We start from the raw sequence: 12,405 nt of genomic DNA on the forward strand, positions 1-12,405 counted from the left end.
TGAATTCACACATAATTTTTTTTTTTTGTATGTCGTACATGAAGAGAGTTATATTCACAAATTTTGTAGGATACTGGTAAGGAGCAGGAAAAGGATCCCACGTTGAGAGAAGTTAAAATGATACGGCAAGATTCTGATGATGTCAAATCTAACAATATTATGTAAATAGGAATAACGCATTGTTCCAGCAAAGCAGTTCTAATGAGAGCAGTTCATTGTTCTGCGTTCTGGAAGAGTTCTTTAACAAACTAATTCGTGGGGCCCGCATCTCGTGGTCGTGCGGTAGCGTTCTCGCTTCCCACGCCCGGGTTCCCGGGTTCGATTCCCGGCGGGGTCAGGGATTTTCTCTGCCTCGTGATGGCTGGGTGTTGTGTGCTGTCCTTAGGTTAGTTAGGTTTAAGTAGTTCTAAGTTCTAGTGGACTTATGACCGCAGCAGTTGAGTCCCATAGTGCTCAGAGCCATTTGAACCATAATTCGTGGGCACAGTTGAGTCACATACATTTCTGGCGGTCGAAGTGCTGCAATAAGTTTTGAGAATTAGTTCACTTCACTGACATGAATAAATTATAAGAAGGGTATTGAGCGGTTACACGCCTTTTCAGAAAGCCAAATGAAGAACAGTGACGCACTGAATAGCCATATTTCCAATTGTACCAAAAGGATTACGAGATATAGCTACCACAGGGATTTTTGGGACAACTTCCGAGCACACGTCGAAGTTGCCAGTATATACTTATGACTGTCGAAATTTCTTCTACGTTTGTGACACCTTCACACTGCTTAGGAGCACAAACAAAGTCATCAGTTATTTGTTCCAATCTCTGTCTTACTTTACAGTTAACTCATGTCCTACCCTCCTGTCATTTCTTCTTGTCAGTGTTTTCCATATGTTCCTTTCCTCGCCGATTCTGTGGAGAACCTCCTCATTCCTTGCTTTATCAGTCCACCTAATTTTCGACGTTCTTCTGTAGCACCACATTTCAAAGGCTTCCATCTCTTCTGTTCCGGTTTTCCCACTGTTCGTTATTACTACCATACAATTCTGTGCTCTAAATGTCCCGTCTCAGAAACTTCTTTCTCAAATTAAGACCTGCAGACGTCTTTTGGCCAGGAAGACCGTCTGCTTTTTGTGTCCTCCTAGCTCCGTCCAGCATCGGTTATTTTGCTGTCTAGGTAGCAGAATTCCTTTACATCTTCTGCTCAGTGATCCACAATTCTGATGTTAAGTTTCTCGCTGTTCCCATTTTTGCGATTTCTCATTTCTTTCGTTTTTCTTAGATATACTCTGTCCATTTTCTGTATTCATTAGATTGGTCATTTGGTTCAACACATTCAGCAATTCTTCTTCACTTTCACTGAGGGTAGAAATGGCATCAGCGAATCTTATCGTTGATATTCTTTCTCATCTTTAATTTAAATCCCATTTTGGACATTTCTTTTATTTCCCCCATTGCTCCTTCGAAGGATAGACTGAACAGTAAGGGCTAAAGACTACTACCCTGTCTTACACCCTTTTCAATCAGAACACTTTGTTCTTGCTCTTCCAGGCTTATTCTCCTCTTGTTTCTTGTACGTATTGTATATTACCCGCCTTTCTCTACACGTTACCCCTATTTTTCTCAGAACGTCGAGCATCTTGCACAGTTTGACACTGTCGAACACTTTTTTCTGGGTCGACAGACCCAGTGAACGTGTCTTGATTTTTCTTCAGTCTTGTTTCCATTATCACCGGCAACGTGAGAGCAGCTTCTCAGGTGCCTTTCTCGATCCTCAATTTTCTTTTCATTCTGCTGTATATTGTTCTAGTTAGTGACTAGATTGCATGAGCTGTTAGGCTGATTGTGCGATGACTCTCGCACTTGTCGACTGTTGCTATCTTCGGAAGTGTGGATGACGCTTTTCTGAAAGTCTGACGGCATATAGTCCGTCTCATAGGTTCTACACCACAACATGAGCCGTTGTTTCGTGCCACTTCCCCCAATGATTTTAAAAAATTTCGATCAATTGTTATCTAACCCTTGTGCCTTATCTTATGTAATGTCTTTCAAACCACTTTTAAATTCTCATTCTAATACTGGGTCACCTGTATCTTCTATATCGATCCCTGTTTATCCTTATATCACATCAGGCCCGAAAAATTACCAGTTCATGACACTGATGTGGGTGTGCCAAATGTAAAAATTGTTAATTCGCCTAAACAGGTCATTCCAAAGGTTTTAAATATGCTTAATCTCATGTTAGTAAATTGTCGAAGTGTCTGTAGCAAGATCCCCGAGTTAATCTCCGAAATAAACAGTAGGAATGCCAATATAGTATTAGGTACCGAAAGCTGGTTGAAACCAGACATAAAAAGCAGTGAAATTTTGAACTCTGATTGGACAATGTTTAGGAAGGATAGGACTGATGCTATGGAAGGTGGTGTGTTCATAGCAGTTAAACGCTGTTTAAACGCAGTTGAGATCGACACTGCGTCGGACTGTGAAATAGTCTGGATAAAGCTGTCAATCAGACATGGACTGACCATTGTATTAGGATGTTCTTATAGACCACCAGCATCCGCAACAAACGTCGCAGAACGTTTCAGGGAAAGTCTTGAGTACATAAGAAGTAAATATCCAAATTATCCATTAGTTATAGGTGCAGACTTTAATCTAGCATCCATTGACTGGAAAAATTACACGTTTATCAGAGGGGGCAAAAGCAAAGATTGGAGTGAAGTTATTCTAGAAGCGCTCTCAACATTCAACCTTGAGCAGTTGGTTAGAAAACCAACTCGAGATGGGAACATATTAGATATCTTGGCGACAAACAGACCTAATCTTTTTGAAGAAGTTAATCTAGAAGCAGGTATTAGCGACCATAATGTCGTTGTGGCTTCTATGTCAGTGGAAGTTGCAAGAAAAAAAAGCAAAGAATCAGCGCAGAGTTGCAAATAAAAGTGTCATTAATGAATATCTTCATAGTCAGCTCCAAGCATTCACTGCGGGACACAAAGATATTGAGCATCTTTGGTCGGAATTTAAAGGTGTTGTCCACCATGTGCTACAGAAGTCTTTGCCTACCAAAAGTATAGGGGAGGGAAAGGATCCACCTTGGTACAAAAAAACATATTAGGAAGTTGCTGACAAAGCAGAGAATTTTGCACAGTCGTTTTAAACGTAGTCACTGCCTCGCCAACAAACAGAAATCATGCGAAATGAAAGCAGCTGTCAGAAGGACGACGAGAGACTCTTAACGAATTTGAAAGCAATATTTTATCTGCAGATTCTAAAAATAACCCCCAAAAATTTTGGTTGTACGTGAAATCTATGAACGCTACAAATAATTCAATACCTTCTCTTGCTGACAGTATGGGTAATGTAACTGATGATGATGAACACAAGGCCGAAATTCTAAACCTAGCTTTCAAAAACTCGTTTATGATAGAGAACTGCAGCACCATTCCCCCTTTCAATTATCGAACAAACAAAAGGATGTCTGACATAGAGTTTAGTGTATCCGGAATTGTAAAACAGTTAAGATCCTTAGACGCCAGGAAGGCATCTGGCCCAGACGATATCCCTGTAAGATTTTATGTTGACTATGCTACAAATATAGCACCATTGTTATCCATTATGTTTAAGAGATCATTGGAACGGCGGAAATTTCCACGGAAGAAGGCCCAGGTCATAGCAATCTAGCAGTTTAGTGTATCTGAGATTGTAAAACAGTTAAGATCCTTAGAGCCAGGAAGGCTTCTGGCCCAGACGGTATCCCTGTAAGATTTTATGTTGACTGTGCTACAAATATAGCACCATTGTTATCCATTATCTTTAAGAGATCATTGGAACGGCGGGAAGTTCCACGGAAGATGGCCCTGGTCATAGCAATCTATAAAAAGGGTAGAAAATCGGATGCATGTAATTACCAGCCAATTTCACCGACATTGACTTGTTGTACAATCATGTAACATATTTTGTGTTCAGACATAATGACCTTCCTGGACTCTGAGAAGCTTGTCTGCAGAAACCAGCACGGTTTTAGGAAACAGCGGTCATGCGAGACACAGCTGGCCCTCTTTGTACATGATATACAACAGGCTCTAGATACCGGCTCCCAGGTTGATGCCATATTTCTCGACTTTCGAAAGACGTTCGACTCAGTTCCGCAGTGTCGCTTACGGTCTATCCAATGGCATATGCGGTTGGATAGAAAGTTTTCTAACAGACAGGGAGCTGTATGTCGTCCTGAACGGGGTAACTTCAGCAGAAACAAGAGTAAGTTCAGGTGTGCCCCAGGGCAGCGTAATAGGTCCTCTGCTTTTTACAATTTACATAAACGATCTGGTTGATGGTATTGACAGCGGCCTTAGACTGTTTGCCGATGATGCTGTAGTCTGCAGGAAAGTAGTATCACATGAAAGTTGTGAACAAATCAATGAGGATTTGCAGAAAATAAATGCTTGGTGTAATGACTGGCAGTTATATCTCAATATTAGTAAGTGTGACCTACTGCGTATAACAAGGCGAAAATCCCCATTAGTGTACGAGTACAAAATAAATGATCAGTCTTTGGAAGTGGTAACATCAGTCAAGTATCTGGGTGAGACTATTCAAAATGATCGCAAATGAACTGTTCAGATTACACAGGTAACTCTAGATTGCGGTTTATTGGTAGCATCCCGAAGCGATTCAGTCCTTCAACAAAGGAAATACTTTACAACACGTTAGTTCGCTCAGAGTATTGTTCGTCTGTATGGGACCCTTACCAGTTGGGTCTGATTCAAGAGATTGAGAAGGTTCAAAGAAGAGCGGCGAGATTCGTGACTGGTACATTTAGTCATCGCGAGAACGCTATAAATCTCATAGAAAGTTTGAAGTGGGACACACTTGCAGATAGACGACGCACTAAACAGAAGGGGCTGCTCACTAAATTCCGAAATCCAATCTTCGCCGAGGAAGTAGAGCATATATTATTACCACTAACTTTCAAATCGCCTATTGATCATCATTCAAAGATAAGGGAAATAAGAACTCGCACTGAGGCGTTCAGACAGTCGGATTTCTCTCGCGCGATCCGCGAGTGGAACAGAAAAAGGGGGGGAGGAATATGACTTTGGCGCGAATTGTGCCCTCCACTATCCACCGCTTGGTGGCTAGCGGAGTAGATATGTAGATTTAGATGTACACAAATTTTCCCCCTCATAGAGGCTTTCAATGTACTCTTTCCATCTAACCTCTCTCTCCTCTGCATTTAACAGCGGAATTCTCATTGCAGTCTTTATGTTACCACATTTGTTTTTTAATTTCACCGAAGATCGTTTTGATTTTCCCATATGCTGAGTCAGCCCTTCGACAATCATTTCTTCTTCGTTTTCTTCACATTTTTCATGCAGGAGAGCTTCTGTAAAGTTTGGAAGGTAGGAGACGAGGCACTGGCAGAAGTGAAGCTGTGAGGACGGGGCGTGAGTCGTGCTTGGGTAGCTCAGATGGTAGAGCACTTGCCCGCGAAAGGCAAAGGTCCAGAATTCGAGTTTCCGTCTGGCACACAGTTTTAATCGTTCAGTCTCACTGCTTGTCCCGCTGTGGTCACTAATCTAGTCGCTATACACTGTCGTAATCTGAGATGTGAATTGGGCCCACTCTGCAAGTGTACTGACAGACACCTGAAGAGTGAGTCATTGAGAATCTCCAGTCAGCGCTGGCAGCCTAAATACATGCTGTGGGGAGGGCGTTGGCGGCGTGTTGCTCGTGGGTGTGTCTCCGGCTTCTCTCTTGACAGGCACGCTTGATCTAGTGCCAACTAATCGACCTTCGCTTCATCTTTGCTGACCGGTGTGTTGGCGACAGCTTACGCCAGGACAATTAGGTGATAACTTTAAAATGAGGTATGGAGGGGAGAGCAATGTGTTGTCAGAACAGACCTGATTGGTTGACACTCGGAGGAATCACTTTCACTGGTGATCAAAACAATGGGCAAAGCTCACACTGAAAAAGATATAGGAAAATGTATGCTTCTGGCTTGGAGCAGTCTTCAGAACTTACTTGTATCCAAGGCTCAAGAGGTGCTGGTTTAGTTTAGAGAGAAACTTCATCTCAAGACTTTGAGGGAAGATTTAAGATTGACGTTAGGGTTTTCACATGTTTTAGTCACGTCTGTTTATTAGAAATCCCACTTTCAACATGTGCTCGATCAAGATGGGTGGGTGCATGCATGATTCTTTCTTTCCTGTGGTTAACATTTGGCAATCACTGTTCTTCTACCATGAACTTAGTTGTCTCCTTGTATGTTGTGTTGGGTTTAATGTATTCCGCTGAACCTCATTGCCACATACCACCACTTGACGTGTGCAACATGTACTCAATGAAGATAGTGCGTGTATGTGTGATTTTTTTCTATACTTCTTTCTTTCCTCTCCGATTTGGCTATCACTGTGTTATTTTCGCGAACTTGCTTATTTCCCCATCTGTTGTCTTGCCTTTAACATATCTACCTGGAACTCATTACCCAGTACCAATGTTGCCACAGAGGTGATATTTTAATTCTGTTACAGTTCATGTTAATACAGGGTGTTTCAAAAATGACCGCTATATTTGAAACGGCAATACAAACTAAACGAGCAGCGATAGAAATACACCGTTTGTTGCAATATGCTTGGGACAACAGTACATTTTCAGGCAGACAAACTTTCGAAATTACAGTAGTTACAATTTTCAACAACAGATGGCGCTACGGTCTGGGAAACTCTATAGTACGATATTTTCCACATATCCACCATGCGTAGCAATAATATGGCGTAGTCTCTGAATGAAATTACCCGAAACCTTTGACAACGTGTCTGGCGGAATGGCTTCACATGCAGATGAGATGTACTGCTTCAGCTGTTCAATTGTTTCTGGATTCTGGCGGTACACCTGGTCTTTCAAGTGTCCCCACAGAAAGAAGTAACAGGGGTTCATGTCTGGCGAATAGCGAGGCCAATCCACGCCGCCTCCTGTATGTTCCGGATAGCCCAAAGCAATCACACGATCATCGAAATATTCATTCAGGAAATTAAAGACATCAGCTGTGCGATGTGGCCGGGCACCATCTTGCATAAACCACGAGGTGTTCGCAGTGTCGTCTAAGGCAGTTTGTACCGCCACAAATTCACGAAGAATGTCCAGATAGCGTGATGCAGTAATCGTTTCGGATCTGAAAAATGGGCCAATGATTCCTTTGGAAGAAATGGCGGTCCAGACCAGTACTTTTTGAGGATGCAGGGACGATGGGACCGCAACATGGGGCTTTTCGGTTCCCCATATGCGCCAGTTCTGTTTATTGACGAAGCTGTCGAGGTAAAAATAAGCTTCGTCAGTAAACCAAATGCTGCCCACATCCATATCGCCGTCATCAATCCTGTGCACTATATCGTTAGCGAATGTCTCTCGTGCAGCAATGGTAGCGGCGCTGAGGGTTTGCCGCGTTTGAATTTTGTATGGATAGAGGTGTAAACTCTGGCGCATGAGACGATACGTAGACGTTGGCGTCATTTGGACCGCAGCTGCACCTCGGCGAACGGAAACCCGAGGCCGGTGTTGGATCACCTGCTGCACTAGCTGCGCGTTGCCCTCTGTGGTTGCCATACGTGGTCGCCCTACCTTTCCAGCACGTTCATCCGTCACGTTCCCAGTCCGTTGAAATTTTGCAAACAGATCCTTTATTGTATCGCTTTTCGGTCCTTTGGTTACATTAAACCTCCGTTGAAAACTTCGTCTTGTTGCAACAACACTGTGTTCTAGGTGGTGGAATTCCAACACCAGAAAAATCCTCTGTTCTAAGGAATAAACCATGTTGTCCACAGCACACTTGCACGTTGTGAACAGCACACGCTTACAGCAGAAAGACGACGTACAGAATGGCGCACCCACAGACTGCGTTGTCGACTATATCTTTCACATCACTTGCAGCGCCTTCTGTTGTTGAAAATTGTAACTACTGTAATTTCGAAAGTTTGTCCGCCTGAAAATGTACTATTGTCCCAAGCATATTGCAACAAACGGTGTATTTCTATCGCTGCTCGTTTAGTTTTTATTGCCGTTTCAAATATACCGGTCATTTTTGAAACACCCTGTACTTGCAGAATGTAACAGTTTCATGTATTTTTGCACTCGTGTTTAGCTTGAAGTCTATAGCGAACTGCAGTAAATAGGGCTGTATAGTGATGACTGTTTCATTCAGTAGTTTGATGAACTCCCGATTCACATCATCTTGGGAGTTACATTACCCATGTTTCAGCTTTGCTTGCACTGTCTAATAAGTTCAGTTCATTAAGTTACCCATCGAGTGACAAATGTAATTAAATTCACGTGATCCAAAGGGAGTGGTCAGTTTGCTAGTAAGGTCACCAACTACACATCCCCCACAACTGACAGGTGTCTGAACGTGGCTCAGCTGTAGCTTCACACTATCATCAGTTAATTTGTTGGCCATACATTGTCCCCTTTATTTACCTAAGTCCTCCGTTTCGACAGTACTGCAGTACTACATTGCGGTATGGACCGCAGTCTGGTCGGCCACACTTTCGAATACGCGCGCTGCCAGTTACGGCACCGCACTTCCTGCAGCAACACCGACTCAAAGGAAGGCCTCGGCGCTTGTTCGTGACGTCACGTCAGCTTGACACGGCGAACGACAGGTCTGTTGCTGGCATACTGATAATGGCTGTCTCTCCCTCTCTGACACAGGAAAATGTGAAACTGTTGGCGGTAGTTGACCGACACACATTGTTCTGAGAGATTTATGCAATCAATTAATTGTGCTATTCATTACACTTCTTAACAAATAGTGTACTCCTGACCTTAAATTTCCACCTTTTTTAAGGATTGACATACAAAAACAACTTCATGGTCCAGCAGCAACAAAATTCGTGCTTCTTTACCTTATTTGTAAGTCTGAGGTAGTTACGTTTGTACTGGGTTGCTTTTACAAGAAACTGTGAACATATTGGTGCTCTTCTTTAGGTATGTTGGTTGACTATGGGGTGAGGAGCACTGAATGTTAATGAAATATCTTGCGATTGTACACGTTGGGGGACGGGGTGGGGGACAGAATAAGAGGCAAAAGAGAGATGCTTGTTTTATCAAATAAAACTTTTTTATCTTATAAAGTTTCTCCTTTCATTTGCAAGAGGGGAATATTTATCTTTTCTAAAGTGCATGTTTAAAAAAGTTTAAGCTCAGCAGTATTTTCGATGTGTGAAGCTATTTTGTTTCCTGTTTAGAATTCCTTTCGTTGAAAACGACTGTAATCTAACTATTGGCAACCAGTTGGACATTTACACATGTAAATTAGTTCACATTTCCAGTGACGATGACAAACGTCCTCAGCTCGTGGTCGTGCGGTAGCGTTCTCGCTTCCCACGCCCGGGTTCCCGGGTTCGATTCTCGGTGGGGTCAGGGATTTTCTCAGCCTCGTGGTGACTGGGTGTTGTGTGCTGCCCTTAGGTTAGTTAGGTTGAAGTAGTTCTAAGTTCTAGGGGACTGATGACCATAGATGTTGAGTCCCATAGTGCTCAGAGCCATTTTTGATGACAAACGAAAATAAATAAATAAATAAATAAATAAAAGAAACGAGTTAATTGCAAGGGGGTTGGTGTAAGTTTCGATAACAAAATGGATCAAGTAAATATAGTTACTTGAAAGTAAAATTTCCGAAGCTTGCAATGGGGCAAAGCATCTTCTCATATTGATCTACGATTGTTTCGACAGGATTCAGTAATACAGAACTCTGCCCCTTCATTTGTAGCTTTGCGATAGTAAGAAAATCTTTCATCTAAATAAAACTGCAGAGTCCAAAATACTACCAAACATTTTGTCCAAAAATAAGAGATTTATAGTGATAAGCACGCCCAGGCGTTTCTGCCAGCAACAGACCTGGCGTTCGCCGTGCCTAGCTGACATGACGTCACCAACAAGCGCCGAGGCCTTCCTTTGAGTCGGTGTTGCCTACAGCCGCAACCGTCGCGTGAGGGCGCTGCCTGCCACGCACGACCACGCCACTGCCAATGCGATGCAAGCATCCCCCCTCCGGAACTCCAGTGGTCGGTCTACGTAAGTTCGGACATTCAAAGACTGAGCCCATGTTGTGTGTTTTACAGTTACGGGCTTCTGCAGTGGCCAGAACTCTACATCTTCTAAATAGATATTGTGCTGAAGAGTGACAGGTTCATAACTCTGTATCTAAATGTACCCTGAAGCTACTATGAAACTGACACAGGCGTGCGTCATTTACACAGATATGTAAACAGGCAGAATTCGGCGCTGTGATCGCGACGCCTGTAAAAGTCAACAAGTGTCTGGCACAGTTGTTAGATTGGTTACTGTTGCTACAATGGCAGGTCATGAAGATTTAAGTGAGTTTGAACATGGTGTTACAATCGGCTCACGAGAGATGGGACACAGCATCTCCGACGTAGTGATGATGTGCGGATTTTCCCGTATGACCATTTCACGGGTGTACCGTGAATAACAGAAATCCGATAAAACATCAGATCTCCGACTTCCTGTGGCCGGAGAAAGATCCTGCAAGAACGGGACGAACGACGACTGAAGAGAATCGGTATGGGCTTTCGGACCCGAAGGCCCACTCGTGTACCCTTGATGACTGCACGACACAAATATTTATGACTCTCCTGGGCCCGTCAACACCGACATCGGACTGTTGATGACTGGAAAGATGTTCCCTGATCGGACGAGTCTCGTTTCCAATTTTATCGAGCGGATGGACGTGTACGGGTATGGAGACAACCTCATGAATCAATGGATCCTGTATGTCATCAAGCGACTGCTGAAGCTGGTAGGGCGTGTGCAGTTGGAGTGATATTGGAGCCCTGATACATCTAGATACAACTCTGACAGGTGACAGGTACGTAAGCATCCTGTGTGATCACGTGCATCCAGTATTATCTATTGTGCATTCCTACGGACTTGAACAATTCCAGCAGGATAATGCGACACCCCATAAGTCCAGAAATTCTATAGAGTGGCTCCAGGAACATTCTTCTGAATGTCAACACTTGTGATGGCCACCAAACTCATGAAATTTGTTAAGCATATCTTGGATTCCCCTACAACTCGCTGTTCACAAGAGATCTCCATCTCCTGGTACTCTTACGGATTTATGGACAACCCTGCTGGATTGCGTGTGTGTGTGTGTGAAATGTTATGGGACTTAACTGCTAAGGTCATCAGTCCCTAACCTTACACACTACTTAACCTAAATTATCCTCAGGACAAACACACACACCCATGTCCGAGGGATGACGCGAACCTCCGCCGTGACCAACCGCACAGTCCATGACTGCAGCGTCTCAGACCGCTCGGCTAATCACGCGGGGCCACTGAAGGATTCATGGTGTCAAATCCCTCTAGCACATCTTCAGACACTAATCGAGTCCATGGCACGTCGTGTTGCGACATTTCTGCGTGATCGCGGGGACCCTACACGATACTGGGTAGGTGTTCCAGTTTCTTTGGCTGTTCAGTGTATTTCTGTATTGAAATCTACTATTAGCAACTGACGCTACAAATACAGCAACGAAATTGTGTGTTGTTTTTACTGTTTGATGTTAGATACAGGACAAAATGAAGTCTGAATTCTCTGTTGATGAACGGCATGTGTCTCTCGCTCCTGTATCCACTAAAGAACCACTCAGCCTGCAACGGAAGTCATATCGTGTATCACTTTCATTTTTCTTGTATTTTATACACTGATGGTCTTGTTCGAAGGCACTGTTCATTCGGTTTGACAGATGTTCCAAATAGTTGCTGTCTCTGACAGAAATAGAATTTGACAGGCAAACTTAATTTCTTTTATGTGAAGTGAAACTACATACAGGGGATGTGGGCATAACTGACATGTATGTCTTGCTATGAATAGATCGAATGTGAGTCTAGAGAGTCTGAATGTGTATGTACCTGTTACAAGAATTTGTCACGGAAGTTCAATTCCCTTTCCATATTTCTCCTTAGCTGCCTTTACCTCTTGCTCGCGATGCAGATTGATTCTTGGAACTGCAGTCCCGTTTCTATGCAGACAGTTACCTATTCTCTCATTGTATGTTATATCACATAACTTCGGAACTGCAAATAGTGTATGACACTCAACACAGTGAAAAGTTTTTCTAGCCCTTAACTATAATGGTCATTCACAGGAACACAATTACTATGGAGGGGTCTCACACACCGCATTTTTCTATTTTATATATCAAACCAGAATTTTGCTGAATATATATAGTTTCTTGACTTCCAGTCATTCATTACACTTCTTAGCGGTGGCTTTTGTAGAAATTTGATTTTTTTTAAACACTGTGGTATTTTAAACACTTCGACAATTGGCTCAAATGGCTCTGAGCACTATGGGACTCAACTGCTGAGGTCATTAGT

The sequence above is a fragment of the Schistocerca nitens genome, chromosome 8, assembly GCF_023898315.1.
Source record: "Schistocerca nitens isolate TAMUIC-IGC-003100 chromosome 8, iqSchNite1.1, whole genome shotgun sequence".
Lineage (NCBI taxonomy): Eukaryota > Metazoa > Arthropoda > Insecta > Orthoptera > Acrididae > Schistocerca > Schistocerca nitens.